This window comes from Wyeomyia smithii, chromosome 3, assembly GCF_029784165.1.
Source record: "Wyeomyia smithii strain HCP4-BCI-WySm-NY-G18 chromosome 3, ASM2978416v1, whole genome shotgun sequence".
In the NCBI taxonomy this organism is placed as follows: domain Eukaryota; kingdom Metazoa; phylum Arthropoda; class Insecta; order Diptera; family Culicidae; genus Wyeomyia; species Wyeomyia smithii.
The window spans coordinates 2,027,360-2,049,237 of NC_073696.1; the positions used below are offsets into that span (position 1 = coordinate 2,027,360).

The 21,878-nt window shown below is 38.9% G+C and overlaps 1 long non-coding RNA gene across 1 annotated transcript in view; it reads left to right on the forward strand.

The window, feature by feature from the left end:
* Window positions 1-1,354: 1,354 nt before the first annotated feature.
* LOC129732608 (uncharacterized) overlaps window positions 1,355-21,878 on the forward strand; it is a 98,187-nt gene continuing 77,663 nt past the window's right edge. The window contains exon 1 of the long non-coding RNA XR_008729297.1: window positions 1,355-2,241. This is a non-coding gene — a long non-coding RNA (uncharacterized LOC129732608). The remainder of the gene's footprint in view (window positions 2,242-21,878) is intronic.

A 21,878-nucleotide genomic window follows, 5' to 3' on the forward strand; every position in this document is an offset into this window, starting at 1 on the left:
CGCGTGACTGAAAGACAAGCAAACAATATATATTCCGATTAGCAGACGAATTTCATACTTCGATGGTAAGGTGCAATCTATTTCATAATTCAGCAAAAAAAAGCGTTAAGCTTATCATTCTTATCTGACACGGTTGCTCTTCTGCCACTGAGCTTGACCAAACCCTGGAGATTTCTATTCCATGTCAGACAGATAAACGATTGCTAGGGTGAGTCGGAGATGAGCGTACTCAATCCCTGCGTTCGGGTGATAAATCAAAATCGCACCTACCCTAACGAATCGAACGGTCATCCAGAACAGAACCCATTCGTAAAAAAAGACCGCCTATGGCATCTAGGCCGCCCACTTTGTTCTGTTGTCTGCCATCGAGGGCCGCTTTCCCGCAACTCTTTTTCGTTTGGGCGCCCGATCACCACTTCCATGCAAACTGTTACAAACTGGTAGGCTTTTCCCCCATTGATTTCGATCCAGCGGTCACATCATATCCGATGCCAGAGCCGTACGGTTCAAGCTGATTGAACTAGCCTTGGGAATTGGCTATTAATAAGCACATGTAAAGGCCGAGCCAGCGAAAAAGCAAATGCAAAAGTTACATCCCTTCCTTCGTCAATAACACCAGAGCCAGGCGAAGAGGAAAGCAGCGGTGGTGCTCCCCTCGTCGATACAACCAAAATGTAATTTACTGTGTTCGATGGTATCACACATTAAATAAATCCCCGCTCCTTCGCTTCGCCGTTCATCCTTTCTTCGGTGATGATGGTTGTTGCCCCTGGTAACCAAGCGAAAAGCGTGTGTGCAGAACAGAACAGCAACAGCAGCTGATCCGGCCGAATGCTGTGAGTCTGTCCGCTGTTCGGATGTTAGCTCCGAAAGCATGCCTCTCTCTGGTGTGATTGGAGAGAGCGGCACGTGCGTGCGAATGAATGGTATCCAGCACATGGGTCGAAATTGCAGCTTATCCAAGAAATTCTCCTAAAGATATTTTTGGTTATTGAAGGCATATGTTGTTTTCTCAACATAATTTGTAATAGAAAAGATGTTTGGAAAAGATTTGATTATTCCACTGTGAACAAAACTTCGTAACTGGATGCTTTGAGAATGAAAGCTTTTATCCTTGCTTGAGAACGCTTTCCACGAGATTCGATCAATCTGTCGTGTCCCCCGAAGAAAGCTTTCGCTCTTTCTTCGGCTCTCTCAGCATCCCCGTTGCCATCCTTCGGCACGAACATCTGAGCCGTGCAAGGATACGCGACGCCACTGGCCAGGCTGGCAGATTTCGCGAACTGATAAAGCTGTTCCTCATAGCGCCAGAACGGAGACCCACTAGCCTTCGCTGCACTGCACTTGAAATCAGTCTCGCAGATCGTCACGCGTCGAACACACTGCCCCAGTTTTGGCTCCGGTTCGGTCCCGGGAAGTGTCAGTTCTCTGCCAGCGTTATCAGCCTACCCCGCCCTCTACCCTCGCCCAATCATCCACCAGCAGAGGGTTGGAGTTGGCAATCGGAGTGTGTGCACGGGAGCTGTTTCCACTCCCTACTCGACAGGGGGAGGTTTGCGTTTTAGTGCGGCGAAAAGCACAGGCTAACGGCCTATTTGAAGTGGTTCAAGTTTCGTTCTTCAAGCCAAAGGTGGGAAGCAGTTAAGTGAGATCGTAATTACTGTATGTTAGAATAAAAAGTGAAAAGGCGTGCTCTACCAAGGATCTACCGTGGAAATTGTGCGTTACGATTTTCGAGACACGAGCTCTCATTGCGCAATCTTTTATTCATGGAATGTTTAATTAGATTCAAGTGGATCGATTCCGTGTAAAAAGTTCAAAGTCTAGGCAAATTCGAATTCAAATTCCTGTGGGAGAATATTTGTGGCACTTTGCTACCGATCCCGGTACAACTTTTGGATTACACTGGCCAACACGTTTGCCGAGTTTTAATCCACACGTCGATTTCAACCCCTTCCCGAATTACTGCGTTTGAGTTTTATATAAGTGAAGCACACCTTGTTGCATGTCGGAATTCGCGTGTGCTTGTGGTTCGTGTCTATTTGTGCCTGCCAGATTGTGTTCTATTAGGCAGCTAATTTAGTGGATGGAGAGAAAAACAACGGATGCTGGAAGTGCAAGTAACAGCAGCCAAGTTGGATTACATGTGAAATTGTTGCTCGAAATTGCTGAATTGGAGAAAAATCTGATACACAGCGTGGCGTAGCTCGGGGCGGTTAGTTTTTCCGTTTCAGGATTGAGGTAATTAACATTAATTAAATGCTGCAGTGTTTGCGCTGCAAGAATGTGTAAACATATGCAGGCAATGTTTTTTCGTTATGTAATGTGAAGTCATAATATTTGGAATGCTTGATGGTATAAATAATTGGTGAGACTCCATCGCGCGGTTCCCACAATTCATCAAATCGATTCCACTTTTTGATGAAGGAGAGCGAGTTTAAATATTTAACTAGGTCGGAAACATCAGTCACATTGAAAACTTTCCACCGTGTACTGCATCAGGAAGTAAATTGCCTAATTTGTAATTCGGGATTCTGTGCGGCCTGCGGGGTTAATCAAACCTGTAACCCAGCATCTTCGACAGCCCAACCCAGAACCTAGGATTATAATTCGGATAACTACCCGGACCCAGGAGACGGTCTGGCTGCGATTGTCAGCTAGTCAGTCAGTCAGTCGGTCGGTCGCAAAAGTTCGATTCAACACGTGACATACACCGCGGAAAGTTAAACACACTGTGAAGCCAGTCTTCCCCGTGGTGCCGCCGTTGAACGAATGCGACTCGGTTGAAAGCTCATTAGACTTGCGGAAATTATTATGTTCCAGCTGGATTTGTGCCAATGGCAGGCACAGAGTGTAGAAAAGTTGCTGCGAAACAGTCAGACAGACAGAAGTTCCTGCCAATTTACCTCTAAGGGGTTTTGTGGGAACTTTTTTTTATTTGAAAGTTGAATTCATTTGAGAATATTTTGACCGTAAAAATTATTTTAACGGTGGAATACGATGTCGATATCAGGTTAAATGGGTATATAAAAATTATAAGTTTTCCTATTTAGGTATATCATTAACAATTATCTCGTTTTAGTTATTTGATTTCACAATCTGCAGATTGGAACAGTAGTAGTTTTAAGAATGTACCAGAATAAAGGATTTAATTTTTCGTATTCATTGAATTTAAATAAATGTTACCATGTTAAGTTTTACACTGGTTTTACGATATTATCACTGGTCATTTTTTTTTTACTAGGTACTCGTCAAATTCATGCTCATGGTGATCATTTCGATTTTATGACGCTTTTTCTGTTCTACGTTCAGAATCAAAATATTTCAAATGTTTAAAATTGATTTCATTGGTTTTAAATGAATAATATTTTTTTTACCGTAGGGTAAAAACCTCACAATTCGCCCATACCAGAATGTATTCGAAAGACATTAAAATTTATCAAGTTTGTTATTGAAATATGCCAAATTCCAATTTATCCTCATTTCAAATCGATTTGAAAATCGTTTTTTATATTGTTCAAAAATTTGATGGCACTTCGACAGTATGATTTTTCAAATTATGCTTATGAAACCTGAAATTAAACCGAGGGTTAAGATAAGTGTTGTTGACGATTGAGATAATTTTGTTGGTATTTTGCTGTTTTTAGGACTAAATTGGGACAAAACTAGATGGGTGAAATGAGCACCAAAATTCGTCTGGGTTGAAATCTTTTTGGATAATATATTAGATTATCTTGTTAAATTACTCCACCGGTTTGCCGCAGCGTCTGTAGTAGTCAAACTTATTGAAATATACTGGGGTCATTTTTTACGCGGGTTGTCTTCATGCTGTTTTTTATACATCAATTTTTCACGCGATATCTTACACTAAAATAAATTATTTTAACGCTAGTTTTTCAAATAACGCCGATTATTTTTATGCGGCATTTATTAAGACTAGAATAAGAAAAGTAGAATAGTGAAATAAAGCAAAATAAAGTGAAATAAAAATCGTTTGGTTCATGAAAGTAAGATTTTCTGTTTTTTTACTCTAATCAATGTATATTTTTATGATATTAGTTCAAAAATTTCTGTTAAAATCAAACGATAGGAAATTGTTGATTCGGGAAAAGGAACGAAAAAAAAGCATTCTTACCGATGTGAGTCAAGGTCGTTGCGATTCAGAAACGAATACTGAATCACTTCTCAAGTGATTGCCCTGATTTTTAATGCATATTAATTTTAAATGCCCAACTAACGCTTTTCGTGTCTTTTGTTCCAATATTTATATAATTTTGGGAAGTATATTGGCTTATCTATTATTGATTTTAATTGGGTCTATTTACTGAATGAAGTTTTTTTCAGACTACGAGGCTATCTTATATGCGGTTTTTTTTCAACGCGGTTCATCGTGATTGAACGGTATGGAAAAATGTTATATCAATCAAAAGTAGTAGTATGATGATGAAGGCCGGTTTTATAGTGTATCCTGATCAACAATTCGGTCAATTTAGGAGAAATACTTGTTCATAAAAAAATAGGTTCATAAGGTAACCGTAGAATTGCGACAGCTTGTCTTATGTCAAGGTATTTTTGCAATAGGTCTGGGAATACACTCGCTTGGGGTTGGTGAGAAGCGATAAATTCCATTTTAACAACTATCTTTGTTATTGATTGATCTATAACCTTCATTTTGGATTGCTATTTACCGATGACATGAAATGATTAAAGTTCTTTTGTTATTCTCCCCTCCACATACACTGCAAGCAAGCAAACAAACAAACACATTCACAACTATTAGCTAGGGTCAAATGGCTGAGAGCAAACGAGACGTGACAGATCCTAACCAAGTTACTAACATATCCAGACATGTTCAGCAATGCTGTGCAGTTCGCCGGTTGGTCCGTCTGCTGTGTAACGCTGCGATCGAATGAGCCGCTTGTTCTACCTTGCTACACTAGAATCATCTGCTGCTCTGCAGACTGCGGTAAGAGTCAACCGTCCTCTTACTGCCATTAATTAGTTATACAGTGCTTTTTCGATTTTATCACGGTCAAAAAAAATTTTACCGTGAATTTGTCGAAACCGTGAATTTAGCGAAATGATAAAAATTTAATTTTTTGTGTAGGATTCAATTGAAATTTATGACATTTTGAGTAAAATGATGCACTTTCATGGTTGGAGGGGATATAGGTTCAAGATAAAAATAAATAAACAAGAAAAGGTTAGTTTATGATATTTTTCTCCGTTGCGTTTTTATTGACTTTCTCCCGGTTATTATACATGAAATATCAATACGCCTTGTACTGCCCATTCTTAAGCATAGCTAGCAGAGTCTAATGCTTGTTTATGTAAAATTGTGGAACCGCTAGATTTTATAATTTTTAAGCTTTATGTGGACCAAACTTTAGGGCTATTTGAGTTGTAAACAGATCTTTTTTCTCAACTGCTCTAATAATACGTAATTTTTGCTTCAAAGTCAATGAAATACGTATTTCACGGATCATTTTTTTTCAAAATTATGACCAGGGATCGGGTGCCACTCATTTTTTTGCGTGCAAAGCACACGCCGTTGGGAGACTGCACATAAATTTCTAAAGAGACGAGTAAGAGCAGTTCGGATTGCACTGTACATTCGTTTCCAAAGAGACAAGTAAGTGCAGGTAGCATGTCACAACACACTTTATCCGTCTCTTTCCGGAGATGTCTCTTACTCAGGGATCGGGTGCTACTCATTTTTTGAAGTAGAATACTTCTCTCAGGAAGTTTGGCTACATAGGGATGTAAAATGAAAATCTAAAACCGAAAAAAGTTAAAAATATGTCCAATTTCAAATGCTAATAAATCGGTTAGTATTCGATGGATTTCCTTCGTTCTTGCAGCAGTAGATTGGAAAATCTTCTAAGATTCATCCCAAATGAAGATGATTGTAATTTTATTATTCAAACTATTGTACTATTGAAAATAGTCAAGCCTTGTCAAAACGCAAAATTCGACCTCTGATTGGTCGTTACATGATTGCTTCTCAAGCACGGTCGACAGAATCATATACCTTGCAATTGAAAATATGCTGTTTGGCCTAAATAAGAGCCTGTTTCAGCCGAAGCCGCTTATAATAGTTCTAGACAGCGACAACAGCAGTCATTCCTTAGCAGTAGCAGTGCAGTGGATACCAGCGATAGCGGATAGCGGCGGAGCAATGGATGGCGCACTAGTTGATGCAGGGTCAGCGGATACCAATGGCAGCGTATAACGGCCACAACTGTGGCATGGCTACGATTAGCGTAGCAGTTGCAGCGGGTATATCTGACCATGAAGCATTTATGCAATAATTGAATGAAAATTGCAATTGCAGCAATCGACCTTTTTCAAGGCTACTAAATGTTTTTTGAAAAGCATAATGAATGGTTATTAATAAACCGCAACTGAGGTTTTATGCTGCTGCAAATACACAGCAGTGTGATGTTTATTACGATTTGTTGATACTGTGCTTAACAAGCGGTATATACGAAACCAATCCGATTTCAAAATGACTGACACGCAAACAGCCGGGTTATCTTCCTTGTAAAAGTATTCTACTTCAACCTTGCGGTCGTGGCTTTGCACACAACCCTCCTGTGATTTTTTACGAGTAGAACGCACGATGTTGGGAGACTGCACATCAATTACCAAAGAGACGAGTAAAAGCAGTTCGGATCCCTTTCGTGTCGCTCAGGAGACCTCACAGAATTTATCCCAGTATAGTGCAGAAAAACGTACCGTGACTGCGGGTAATTCTGCGCAGCACATTTTCCCGCGCACTAGCTTATGGAACTGTTTGCTACAGTAAATTTTACTAAAACATACCTAATCTCTGTACTATTATAGCAGACTATGCTATGTACATGGTAAAGCACACAAATCAACTGTGCTTTAGTAAAATTTACTGTTGAAAAATAGTTTTTTAAGATGAGTGCGCGGAAAACGTGCTGCGCAGAATTACCCGCAGTCACGGTAGTTTCTACCTTAGAAAATTTCTTGGGCTTTATGAGCCTCTTTGCTGAGAGAGTTTTTGATCACAGCCAGTGATGCTCAGTGATATTCAGATTAATCTGTAGTTATACAGATTTTATTTTTCGACATTTTCACGCATAACGATTATCTGTGTTGTATGAGGATGTGGATCACACCATTTCAATAAGTGAAAAATGAACCGTACAACTCATATTATTGTTTGAAAGGTATGCTTCTATTTTGAACAACAGATTGATGAAAATTGATCTTATAACACTAAATGAAGGCACAGCTCAATGCTTTTAAAGTTAAATAGCAGCTAAACATAAAGAGGCGTCAAAAAACATCTTGTACAGTAGACTTTAAAATTTAATTTAGTTAACAACAAAACCCATGTTTATCACATATTTAAGAGAGGAAATTGTTCCTTTTCTAGGTGCTTCTTATTCTCTATAATTCGACGTTTTAAAGATATCATTGATTACGGACTTTATCGACTTTTCAACCAACCAACCAACAAATTAAGCTAGCTTTACATTTCTTGTGCAGTAGTTAAATGTATTTAAAAATGTGAGTGGCAACCCTGATTATTCTGTGCCGTGTGAAAATTTTCCCCGTTTGCGGCTTCCTGCTGACTCGTAGGGGGAATAGGGGCATAATGGGCTCCTAATTCGGTTGCTGATTTAAGCATGGAAAACGACAAAAATTTAAGGGCTGTCTTCAGTACAAAACTTGAATCGACTATTTATAATTAAAGGTACACTATTCACAAATTGAAAAGTTTATCGTATAATGGCGAAAAACACAAATTAGATTCATGCTTATATAAATAGCAATCAGTCGATGTGTGGGGCACAATGAGCTTCCCACTGGGCCATAATGAGCACTCTTATAGAACATATCTGTGTAGAAGTACAACTTATGGGCCAACGTTTGTCGCGAGATGCCATGATACTTGGCGGCTTGTTTCGTAAATGTTCCGTCGCGCCTTATGGTGGCCAATTCTGCCTGCAGTCCCTTTTTCTGACCGATTCGGCTTCAAAGATTTTCTAATATATGTTAGCACCATCACTGTAAACAAAGCCTGACTATGGAAACAGAACAAGTCTCACAAGTCTACTGAGATGAATTTCAGGTAAATTTATGTGACAACACACCTTGTCTTATTTCACCCCAACTATAGGTGACCATTTCGCTCCTATCGAATTAGTTCAAGTTAATATGAGATTTTAACACTAATTATAGCTTAAAATCAAAACGTCAATGATGGTGAAATTTGGGGTACGACCCATACGTCATATTGATGTGTCTACATACTTGATTGAGCCACGACCGTATAAGCTTATTTTGTAGTGCGCAATAATTATAATTTTTCCAACATCCGGGAACCAAGTTGATTTTTTCAGTATGTTTCCATGTTGTAAACAGACAAATCATTGTTGTTCTACATCAAGATATACTGTAGTAACTACGGAACAGTTCCACACACCACATTGTATTAAAAAATGCGTAGTTTCGCATATAAGAGGGGTGCCCATTTCACCCCGTGTGCTTATTATGCCCCTCATCCCCCTACACAGATTTTAATGCAACATTCGTAGCAAGTTTCGAACGCTTTCATTGCACATAATTGCACAGAGACATCTCCGGAAAGAGACGGATAAAGAGTGCTGTGACATGCGAACTGCACTTACTTGTCTCTTTGGAAACGAAATGTACAGTGCAATCCGAACTGCTCTTACTCGTCTCTTTAGAAATTATTGTGCAGTCTCCCAACGGCGTGTGCTTTGCACGCAAAAAAATGAGTAGCACCCGATCACTGACTCTCAAGTATAAAATCTCTCTCTCCTTCGTCTCTTACTCCTTCCAAATATTGGAGACGTGCACAAAAATCTGCGAGACGCACGAAGATTTTTTGCACAGCTCTGAGTAGTTAGACGATCCCTGATTATGACACAAATTATTTGCAACAGATGACACCTAGTTGAGTACATAAAACTATATACATGCAAGGACACAAGACACAAGTGAAAATGATGTTTCGAATGCATTTTCTACAACTGGAAGTATTTTATTCTTGATTTAAAGTTTTTTTTTTAAAAGCGTGATAAAAACGAAAAAAAAACCGTAAGAAAATCGAGCGTGAATTTGGCGAGCAGCGATGAAAACGACTGTTGATAAAAGCGAAAAAGCACTGTACAAGCAAAGCAACGCCTTGGTGCTACATTCCGCTCGACTCTCTATTTTATTATACACGGACCTCCCAGCCAACTGTTAAGTATACAGGACAACTGCAACGGTTTTTGCTATTTTCGAGCACGTTACACATTGCCGGTTCCGCTTCGAGCTTGAAAGAAGCTGTCATTGTCATTTGTTCTTTGGCTCATCTAACCCAGAAAGTCGAAAAAATACGGAAAACGAAACATAGCGCCCATTAGCGATAATTTATATTTGTTCGTGTTACTCGAAACGAGATGCGCAATGTCACCCCAGCATCGTACCTCAGAAATCAATAATAAGACTTAATTTCTGCATGCTAGCTTTTATACTTGACTACTGACAGGTAAATTTCTGTTTGGCGTGTCTTTGTGGTCTGGGAAAGAAGGTCTTGTTTCAGCTCAGATTGATCGAAACATGCGTTCAACAAGACTCTACATTTTTCGATAGTTATTATCCCGAAGTAACAATTTCGCATTTTAATGGACGCATAGATATTTTGACGTGGGACTACGTCTTTGTTTACTATACTGGGATGCATTCTGTAAAATTGGAAATGAACTGGCAAATGTTGCGTCAGATTTCAAACGTTAATAGCAGCATAACCACATGATGGATAACAATAACCAATATGTTGTTGGATAGATAAAATGTGTAACAATTTTATAAAACGCTAGTTATCATTATTACTTTACTGCTCAACGGTGAAAATTAATAAAAAGTTACAGGAAAACTTACGCGAACAATTAACCAATTACATGCGAGCATCCCTAGCACAGACGGCGTGAATGGACACCATCCGTCCCCGTGATATTCTCTGTATCAATATCAATATAAAAATTGACAGAGTCTCCCCGTCCCAATAGGTCAATTTATTTTTGCTTCCATGAGCTTAGACTAACATGATGTCTCGAAGGTAAAAGTTTTCCGAAAAGTTTGAAACAATCTCCATTCCTGAACAATTTCTAGACCCGCTATCAAAACCTCATAAAAACTGATGTCTTGTAAGAAAACATGCTGGTAACAGCAACAGTATCAGTGGAGTAAAGAACCGCAGGTCTCTCGTCGTCTATGATTGCAGCGGTACTCTTCTATTCGTACATTTCGGCGGTACACTTCTATTCATACTGCAGCGGTACTATCCGTATTGCAGTAGTACACTTTTGTTCGTACATTTTTATACGTATGCAATGCCGTTGTTGATGGTGATTGAAAGTTTATCTCTTAAATATGATTACCATGAACTATTCCACAAGAATTGTGGATTTTGCAACGGATATTTATTCAATTTTATCTTCGATATTCACTAAATAATCGTGACCGGATATTATCGAAAGAGTAAATTTCACATATACACATTTGTAGAAGGGTAAGAGCCTGCGAATGCTTGTGAATTTTTCGTTTATTTACTAAGATTCATTAGAATATCCTTTTGCATTTCAAAATGGTTAGATGATATATTATTACTTAAAGCTTTACCATAATAAACGTATGTATATTAGCAGTCTTCGTAATACAGCGAATGTAGTTGTAGGTAAATGAAAAAAATTGTCTACCAAAAAACAAAAATGGAATTGTTGATTGTTATGACTTTTTTGCTGGAACTTGTTAATAATTTTGTTAGACAGATCAAAAAATTCAAAAAATTGATTTCCAGGGGAGGCTGAAAATAAAAATACGTACAGTCGCTGAGCAAACACCTTGATTCTGTCTGCAGGCCCTGTATATTTGGAACAAAAAATCCCCTAATTACAGTGTTTAGTCCCACGTGACCATTTCATACAACCCTAGGGCTGTATACCTTGTAGTATTTTTCAATCCATTGCTGTAATAAGTATAGAAATCCGCTGGAAAATAACTGAGTTTCAAGAATTTGAAAATAAACAATTTTCGTGACGCTCTCGATGTTTTCGGTTTTGAATTTGCAACTCTACGTCAAAAAGAACAGACTGTTTTTCGTTCAGGTCAGGTGACGCTAACAATGGAGGAGGAATGCATATTTCAAGACTGTATCGTTGAGGAGCGCAGGAGCTTCTAAAACAACTTTTGAAGAAATTTTAGGATTAATACCAAATCAAAAATAAACCCACCGTTTATTGGGATTATCACCAAATCAAAAATAAATCCATGAGATTTCAAGGCAAAGTGAATTTGAAAATTGCGAAAAAAAATCCTAACGTGTAATATGTTCGAGTGATGTCTGTAGAATAGTTTTCTAAAAATCCGTGAGAAAAGATGTGAATATTCGGGACTTTGAGTTTGAAAATTTAACTTAAATTCTACCCACAAGAACCTTCAAATTCTCAAATCCGCGTAAACAAAGACGCTCACATTAACTGCCAAAAATCGCGTAAAAGGTGACTTTAGTGTATAGCTTCCATTATTTCACACAATCCGCTCAGCCTCCAGAATAATTCTCCCAATTGATGCCCGCGATAGAGCATTGACCATTTCAATACTTTTTCAAAATACAAATAAAATTCCTTATGTTTTGGATTATTATTACAGAACCCTGAACTAGAACGGTTTATGATTTTTAACCGAATTTGGTCCCATTTCTGTCCAGAGTGGTAACTCGTGCCCTTTGTCTGACTCTGGAAAACCTGTAATCGCTGAAGCTCGATCAAAAAGCCTTGAAGCCAGGGATACGATCCAATCGAGCACACGCACATCTGGAAACCACTCCAATCAGAGGGAGAATCACACGCCCCTGAAAAATGGTAAACCAAACAAAAATGTTCAATAAAATAAAATTTATTCAAGTGAACCTACATCACGCCAAAGGAGCTAGCAGCGTCCTATGTAGCAGGTTCACTCGAGACAACTTGGACGTGGCTCTAATCCAAGAACCCTGGTCCAACAACAATAGAGTTCAAGGAATTTCTACACCAAAATGTAAGCTTCTTTATGATAGTACACATACTGCTCCCAGAGCAGCAATTCTTATACGGGAAAACTTAACATTTATACCCGTTACAGAATTCATCAGTAGAGACGTCGTGGCAATACAAGTGGAGGTTCCAACGACTCGTGGGATAACGGAGATCATCGTTGCCTCTGCGTATTTCCCAGGAGATAACGCTGAGATTCCTCCAAAAGAAGTTGCTGCGCTTGTTCAACACTGCAAACAAAAAAAAAACAAACAGCTCATAATAGGATGTGATGCGAATGCCCACCACACGGTTTGGGGTAGCAGTAACATCAACGTTAGATGTGAGTGTTTATTTCAATATTTAATTTCTCACAACATAAACATTTGTAATCAAGGTAATGATCCAACATTTGTTACTAGAATTAGACAAAAGGTTCTTGATCTTAACACTTTGTAGCGCTAAACTATCTGGAATGATTGTGAACTGGCACGTGTCAGAAGAACAATCATTGTCGGACCACAAACAAATTATGTTCAACTATGTTTCTGGGGAGCTCGTGTCCGAAAAATTCAGAGATCCTAGAAAAACTAATTGGGATAGCTACTATTCCACACTCTCAAACAAGATTTTGCTCTCATTGGACATCTCTTCCACTGAGCAACTCGAATCTGTTTCCTCATCTTTTCTAACTAATATAATAGATTCCTTCGAAGAAAGTTGTCCGGTGAAACGGAAAACTTCTAGTAAGAACGTATTTTGGTGGAAAATCGACAAGGAGGCTTTTCAACAAAGCTAAAACTACCGGAAATTGGACAGAATATAAAAGCTGTCTAACAGAATACAATCGAGAGATTCGAAAATCAAAGAGCAGGGACTGGAAGCGTACATGTGAGCAAGTTGAAAACTTGCCTGTTGTAGCTAGACTCCATAAAGCCCTCTCTACAGATCACACAAATGGGCTTGGCCGCTTAAAGAACGAAAACGGTCAGTTCACAACAGACTCTCAGGAAACACTTAGTGTCATAATGGATACACACTTCCCAGGCTCGTCTCAATTGACTCCCGAAAATGCACAGGACTTCTATATGGCTCAATCTAGCTCAATTCACGACAAGGTTAAAGCTCAAGAATTAGCCAGTGTAATATTCACGACGTCAAGAGTTGAATGGGCGGTGGATTCCTTTAAGCCCTTTAAATCGCCGGGGCCAGATGGGATTTATCCAGTGTTTTTACAAAAAAGCAAGGATATTATAGTTCCCTGTCTGGTGGAGATGTTCAGGGCAAGCATGACACTAAGCTACATTCCGAGTAAATGGCGAGAAGTCCGCGTCATATTTATTCCTAAGGCTGGAAAACGTGATTGGACGAGTCCCAAAGCATATAGACCAATCAGTCTAACTTCTGTCATTTTGAAAATGATGGAAAAAATCATTGATCTACACATCAAACTATCTTACTTAAAAAGTAGACCATTACACAAATTTCAGTTTGCCTATCAAACTGGTAAATCAACTGAAACAGCACTCCACACGCTGGTTTCAAAACTAGAGAAGTCTTTTGAGGCTAAAGAAATCTCTCTGACAGCCTTTCTTGATATTGAGGGAGCATTTGACAATGCTGCTCACGAATCTATAAAAAATGCTATGAAAAAACGCGGTTTTGACATGTGCATCTTGAATTGGACTATCGCTATGTTATCAAACCGGTTGATAACAGCCAATTTAGGAAGATCAACTTTAACGACAAAACCAACAAGGGGTTGCCCACAAGGAGGGGTTTTATCTCCCTTATTGTGGTCTCTTGTTGTCGATGATCTTCTTAACAACTTAGCGAACCTAGGATACGAAATCATCGGTTTCGCTGATGACATTACTATTTTAGTCAGGGGTAAATGCGGATCTACTATTTCCAATAGAATGCAATACGCCTTAAACTACACACTTAAATGGTGTAACCTGGAAGGACTAAGCGTCAATCCTTCTAAAACAGTCATTATCCCATTTACAAGAAATAGAAAGTATAATATTGCAACTCTTAAGTTGGGAGACACACAGTTGGTGCTATCCAAGCGAACCAAGTACCTAGGTGTTATGCTTGACCACAAGCTCAACTGGAACGACCATCTAGAGTATGCGATCTCAAAAGCAAACAACGCTCTTTGGGCTTGCAGCAATATTTTTGGCAAAAAATGGGGACTCAAGCCGAGGATGATTCACTGGATATACTCGGCAATAGTGAGACCCAGAGTAACTTATGCCTCGCTAGTGTGGTGGCCTAAAACTTCACAATTATCAGCTCAGAAAAAGTTAGATAAACTACAACGTCTGGCATGCTTATCAACAACAGGAGCAATGGCCAGTGCACCATCCAAAGCCTTAGAAGCTCTTTTATATCTTCTACCCTTACATCAGTATGTACAACTTGAAGCCGCAAAAGGTGCTCTTAGGCTGAAACGTGTCAAATTCTTTCAGGAAGGAGATCTACAGGGACATTTACGAATCCTCAAAAATTTACAACTGAACACCTTAGTAACCATGAATGAAGATCGAATGGACTCTAAGACTAACTTCAGTGTTCCTTTCAAAGTGATTGAATCCAATCGCACCGAATGGGATGAAGGAGGTCCTAAGGTTTGTCCAGGATCAGTCATTTTTTATACAGATGGCTCTAAAATGGGCGAGTCTACAGGCGCTGGGGTCACTGGACCAGGAATCAATATATCAATTCCAATGGGGCAGTGGCCCACAGTTTTTCAAGCGGAAATAAATGCTATTCTAACATGCACAAGTATTTGCTTGGCTAGGAAATATAGGTATGCCAACATCTGCATTTTCTCAGATAGTCAAGCAGCTCTCAATGCTTTAAAAGCATACACATGTCAGTCGAAGTTGGTATGGGATTGTATTCAATCCCTACGACAACTAACTGTAACAAACGTTGTCAATCTATACTGGGTGCCTGGTCACTGTGGTATAGAAGGAAATGAAAAAGCCGATCTCTTAGCAAGAATTGGTTCTTCAACTGCTTTCGTCGGGCCGGAGCCATTCTGTGGGGTATCTTCATCCTGTTTGAAATCTGAGCTAAGAGGCTGGTAATCAATGATGATTGATGCCAACTGGAAGGCTTATTCCAAAGCAAGACAATCTAAACTATTCATTACACCATGTAAAAGAATCACACGGAACCTACTCAGTATGAATAAAGCTGATCCGAGTACGTTAACTGGCCTACTTACTGGGCACTGTCCGAGTAAGTATCACTTTAAAAAATTAGATAAACTGACAGATGACTTATGTCGTTTCTGTAATTCTGAAGTAGAAACCTCGGAACACTCACTGTGCCAATGCAGCGCATTAATTCAACAAAGACTGCGTATTCTTGGAAAAGGTATCCTCACGCCTAACGAGATATGGTCTGCTGAACTAATGAAGGTAAGGAACTTCATCAAAGAAGTCATACCTTCTTGGGGTGAAATGCAAAGTCTGGGTGCGACTATCACTGATACCCATAGTGATGAAACGAACTGACAGTGCATAAAAATTAACGCGGAGTATACCACAATATATCTAACTAATGGAAGCAGTGGTCATAGGCTCCTACAGGAAAAAAAAACCGAATTTTTGTTAAAAGCATTCTAAAGCATTTATTTTCGTTTATTTTGATGAGCATTAAATATATTTATATAATAAAGGGTAGTTGTGTGTAGTGTAGTTGAGCACTGTTGTGCACATTAAAAACTGTGATATATTTTTAAAATTACAAATGTTGACGGAGGTGGAAAAATTGTTTAACGTTACGTAACTTTTCAAGGACGGAGTCATAGTAAAAGTTATTTATTGTTCCATAGAGGAGAGGTGGCCGGCCTGAAATTTTGAAATCTGCATATATAGCGTTACTTAATTTATGAATTCCTGCCTAGGGTAAATATATTTGATGATATAGTTCCCCAAACATTCCCCATAGAATTCAATCCCGGACCACATGATGGCCAATCCATGAGAGGAATATTATGAGCCACTAGAATTTTTTGGAATTACTGGCTGTATGAAATGAAGCAATGTATTACTGAAAAATAACATTTTCATCCATAAAATCTTCCGTGAATGAAATCAACGGCTCCTCTAGCAATTTGTGAAACTTCTCTGAATTTATTCAATTTTATATGACTGTCGATTGTCTTTACCTATTATGTATAAACTTCGTCGAAGATGCGTCCTTTTAGGGTGATGAACATGGTTTGATACGGTATCCCTATTCCTGCCAATTCAACGAGTAATTTTGAGGAGACTTTTTTCTTTTTAAACATCGATTTACACCACTCTTTTTTCGTTAGAACCATTCCCTTTAGCCTGACCCTCAAAATGTGGAAAATGGGATTATTTTAAAGAAGGTATGCAGCAAGTAGTATTACCCTTGCTAATAGCTATCTTGAATAATGTTGAAATCAACCAAATGCTAGCGAACTGAACAAAGAAACTAACATGGTAATGTTATAATTATTTCCATCTCCTAATACACAAAACAAGTGTCCTCTGTCCATTTTTAAGCTTGGTAAACTGGTTTCTTCCAGATGGTCTCGAGGTACTATGTTGGCCCAACAAGCCAGTTGTCGTAGGTTCGAGTCTCGGTTCGGGAGAGACTGTTAGTGTCAGTGGGATCGTAGCGCTAGCCCCGCAATTGTCCTGTTCACTAAACAGTCGGCTGCGAGGTCTGTGTAATAAATAAACAGAAGGTCAAGTTCCGAATCGGAATGTAGCACCGAGGCTTTGCTCTTTTTAACCATTATGTACTCGGCAGGGTACCCGGCTACCTTTTCAGACTTTATTGCTTTAAAGAACAAGGATAACCTCAACCCAGCCAGCTGAAACTTGTGGAATGCTCCTAACTATTGGAAATAAAACATTTCTCATCATCAGACTGTTTATAGCAGCAGGGGGGGGGGGGGTCGATAGGGGAGGCTTCAAATTTTTATACCCCATAAGTACTCGGCAGGGTACCCACAAAATGAAATGCTTCCTGCTCTTTCAGTTCTTGGCCGATTTTCGATCTTGGCCTGTCAAAAGATTGGAAAATCTGTCCGGCCTTGAACACGGCCCCATATACTAAAAATAGACAAATTTTCCAATTTTTTGACGGGTCAAGATCGAAAATCGGTCAAGAATCGAGGAAGTAAGAAGCATTTCATTTTGGTGAGTACCCGGGTACCCTGCCGAGTACTTACGTGTGTTAAAGTTGCCGAGTACATAACGGTTAAACTAGTTTCAGTATGACAATAAACCTTAGAAATTGGCATTCTACTGAAAAGAATACCAACACAGAAAAATATGGTGGCGTTATAAATATTTCCACCAGTGTACACTTAGGCGTTATTTTCCTCTATACTTGGGCCATACGACCGTCATTTATTTATTTGATTTAGGTCATATAAAAATGGGTGTCAAATAGCCTAAAGGAATGATGAAAGGATATATTCTATGTTTTCCATTGGAACTAAAAATGCAAGGTGCGTTAAGGTAATGCTTAAATATGCACAGTTACTATATCAAACTATGCAACGGACGGTGACATCGAATATCTGAAATGTCTGTAGAAATGGAATGTAAACTGTCTTTCTCCTAATTCTGGGAATCGGGCCGGTACATATCCTCCCACTCACGAACCGTGAGTCAGCTGGAAGAGATGACTTACGCCGATCTGCTGCTGGGTTTCTCATCAGCCAGTTGTCGGTCAGTATTAATGGCACTTTGTAACGAACAATTTTAAAGCTTTTTTTCAAATGCATTGAAGCACTACATCTTAGCGTTCACGGTAGCACCATAAGCATATATTTTGCTCTCAGTAATGCTAGTTTACCATAATGTTCATTAAGCAGACAGTATATGAAGTAGAGAGAACGAAAATTAAGCGAACTGGAAATATGATACAGATTTGGAAAAATATACCGCATCCCGACGGGACTTGAACCCGCAATCTCCCTTTCTCCGGCATGGTGTTTTGACCAATTAAACTACGAGGGACGGTGGTACTGTTCCACAATTTATTTCGGATCACATTCCGCTGCCGACTTATTCTATTGCTCATCCCTAAACACTGCTGTGCAAGCGTGTTAACGGGAAAAAGCCGTTGTTAAAAATAGAAATTCAGTTCGAAATATACCATAATGTTGTTGAACATTAGTAACATTCATATAAAGCTAATACGCATCAGGTTAGCTGATAAAAAGCTGTTTGATAATTATCATAATAGGAAGACTGAATGAGTGCCATTCAAATGCTATTTTTTAATGCTTACTGTTACTTGGGAAGTCTTCTTACTCTTCCGTTTGCCGGAAGAATCAACTGTATCGGTTGTGTGCTTTTTCCGTACTCCAGTATGGCGTATTTAGCTTTGTCTCAGAATTTTGTATACATCTGGCTCGACTTAAGGCTGTTGTGGTTTTGGTCAAGTCGTGGTTCCTTGTCGTCGAAAATCTCCCTCTCAATATGGGACATTTCTTTTCGGCAAGCTGTTTAAACTATTTTTTCAGCCGTCGACTCTCTACCTTCCAACTCCCCACGTCTAACTTTTTATTCTTTGTGATCGGGATTGCTTCCTGGATGATTCGCTTCGCCCCTTGGGTTCTGCATGGTACATATATATTCATTATTTTCCATGTTATTACCAGCAGTCCCGGCAAACTTCGTTTCGCCCATTTTTTTTATTTTAATGATTTCAATCACTCTAAACTGATTTCACCTTTATCCAAAGATTTGCATGTGGAGTCAATTTCTGGCCTCTGCCCATCAGTCCGGAGATACCCATATTGGGTGGTATTCAGTCATTTTTTGCCTGTTTTCCTGAAACCGGAAGTCACCATCCTAGAATTGAGAATAGTGTGTTGGGTGGATTTTTAGTATCTGATGGATGGATTTTTTGTATCTGTGCATATTTAGTCACTCCCGGTGGTTTTTTAGAAAGCGGAAGACGCCATCTTAGAATTCAAAATAATGTCCGGAGTCGATTTTTTGCTACTGTGCATCATTCTGGTTCCGACAATATCCATTTTGCGTGGTATTTGGTAAATTTGGGTTGTTTACCAGAAACCGGAAGTCGCCATTTTGGAATTCGGTGGAATTTGGCTTCTGTGCATCAATATGAATACGGAAATACGCATATTATGTGGTATTTGGTCATTTTCTACTGTTCTTTAGAAACAGAAAGTTGTTGAAAGTATTGGGTGATATTCGGTCATTTTGGGCTGTTTCCCAGAAACAATAGTGTCTGAAGTTGAATTTTGGCAAGAAGAAAGGGGTGTCAAACTCCCAAGAAGCTCCACATCCTAAATTTGGTTCCATTTACGTGATTAATTTATGATTTTTGCAGAAATTTGTGTTTCATTTGTATGGGAAACTACCCCCCCCCCTCTTCTAAAAAATGGAGGGGTGTCGATTTCTTGCTTTTGTGAAACCACACACGCCAAATTGGGTTCTATTTTCTTGAATAATTTTCGAGTTATACAGATTTTTGTGTTTCGTATGAATGGGAGCCCCCCCTTCCAGAGTAGGGAGAGGTATCAAAGTACCACAGAAATATTTATTTCTTTTTAGTACATCAACGTGCCAAATTTGACTTCATTTGCTCGATTAGTTCTCGAATTATGCAAAAATTTGTGTTTCATTTGTATGGGGACCCTCTCTTCCAGACGATGAGGGGGTCTCAAACTACTATAGGAACCTTCCCCGGCTCCAAAAGCCCCTAAAAACAAATTTTAATGTCAATCGGTTCAGTAGTTTCCAAGTCCATATGAATCAGACTGACAGACAGGCAGAACTCCATTTTTATAGGTATAGATTTTTTAATATCATTTTTTTTTTGTTAAAACAAACGATCGCTTCAAATTGCGGTAAAAGAATTGGAAAGAAAAACACTAATAACTTCGATAAGTGGCCGATAACTACCCGCGATAGAAAATTGATTCGCTTGCGCTTAGGTTAACACTTACCCCCCCCCCCCCCCCCCCCCAATAACTGCTATGATACAGAAGATTCCTCCACCATGGGCGTAGTTTACTGCTCGTTACTTCCAGGCGCTGCAATTTTAGCTGATTATGATCAACCGCGATACTGTTAAATTGTTATACTTTTATTACTCACTGCGACCAGTCATTAATCTTTTGTGATGTCACCCGAGTGTCTGCTGTATTCCGAAATACTATTATAAGCAGATTATCACCCTTGTTTTTTGCACCTGATATTACGAGCCTCATTATTTTCCAGATGGTCTCGAGGTACGATGCTAGTCTAACAAGCCAGTCGTCGTAGGTTCAAGTCTCGGTTCGGGAGAGACTGTTAGTGTCAGTAGGATCGTAGCGCTAGCCCCGCAATTGCCCTGTGCACTAAATAGTTGGCTGCGATACCTGTGTATAAATAAACAGAAGGTCAAGTTCCGAAACGAAATGGAGCACCAAGGCTGGTTTTTTGTTACGAATCTCATTCCCTTTTTAAATTCCTGAAAAAGTCACTGCTCAGTTTTATTATAAGAAAGACTTAAGCAGGTATTAGACGAAGCAAATATTTGCTATTTTTTAATACAGATTTTATTTTGTGCAAATAAAAATCGTACCAAAAATAGCAAATATTTGCGTCGTCTAATACCTGCTTTATGTTTGTCAAGGAAGTCATCGAAGTTATAACAAGTGCAGGTACGATAGATGAAATTAGTCGAAAGCTTTAATCTGAACAGTCAGACGTATGTGAACGAGATGCAGGTAGTCACTGCCAGAAGATACAGTCTACAAACGACTACTGGGGGGCCGGTGAAAAAATGATTAGAAATGGGATCCAACTGCCAACTCGACGAGAAAGGTTGTGCAAGAAATGATATACGAATATAAACGGAACAATTTAAGCTATTATTGTCACCATTACTATCGCATTATATCATGAACCAATTGGGTTTTGCGAAGCAATCTAGCTGTCTAGGTTACTAAAACAATAATTTATAGCCAACCCGATCAATTCAAATATTATTCCATCTAATCATAGAACTGATCGGAACAATATATCATAATCGGAGCAGCCACTTTATTTAAGATTTATTTATACTTAAGTATATTTAGGGAGAAAATTTAATTGTCTAAAACTATTCCTAACATTCCAAAATGAGCACTCTCAAGGAAAAAAGTTTCTCTGACAAAAACTTTTCGATGAATTGTACCTACTTGGTATCTATCACTATATCGAGCACAAGCAAGTGGTGAAGTCTCAGAAGTAAGCTGTTCCTATCATGATTCAAAACAGGCCTACGCATTGCACCAATAGTTCCAACTTTAAAGCGAATATTTTGCAGAAATACTACAAGGTATACAGCCCTAGGGTTGTATGAAATGGTGACGTGGAACTAAACACTGTAATTAGAAAGATTTTTAGTTTCAAAGGTTACAGAATCTGCAGACAGCAACAATTCGTTTGTTCTGTGGTTTAAGTATTTTTTTATGCGCAGCCTCCCCATAAATTTTCTTTTTAGAAATATATTGAGCAACACTCGAAAGAACTTTGATTACACTTAACGATATTGTGTAGTGTTTTTTTGTGCGAACAACATTTATTTGACAAGGCACAAGCGTGTTGTTGTTATTGTAAAAGCACCAAGAATTTCTCGCAATGCGTCTGAATCAGAAATAACTCTATTTCCTCATAAACCGAATCCAACAATACCTACGTTATCATAATACATAATTTTGTCTTATTTAACTCTGATCAAATAAAATTTATTACATAAATCTAATTATGGAAATAATTTCGAAGCCGTTATATAGGTTCACTCACAGAGAAACAT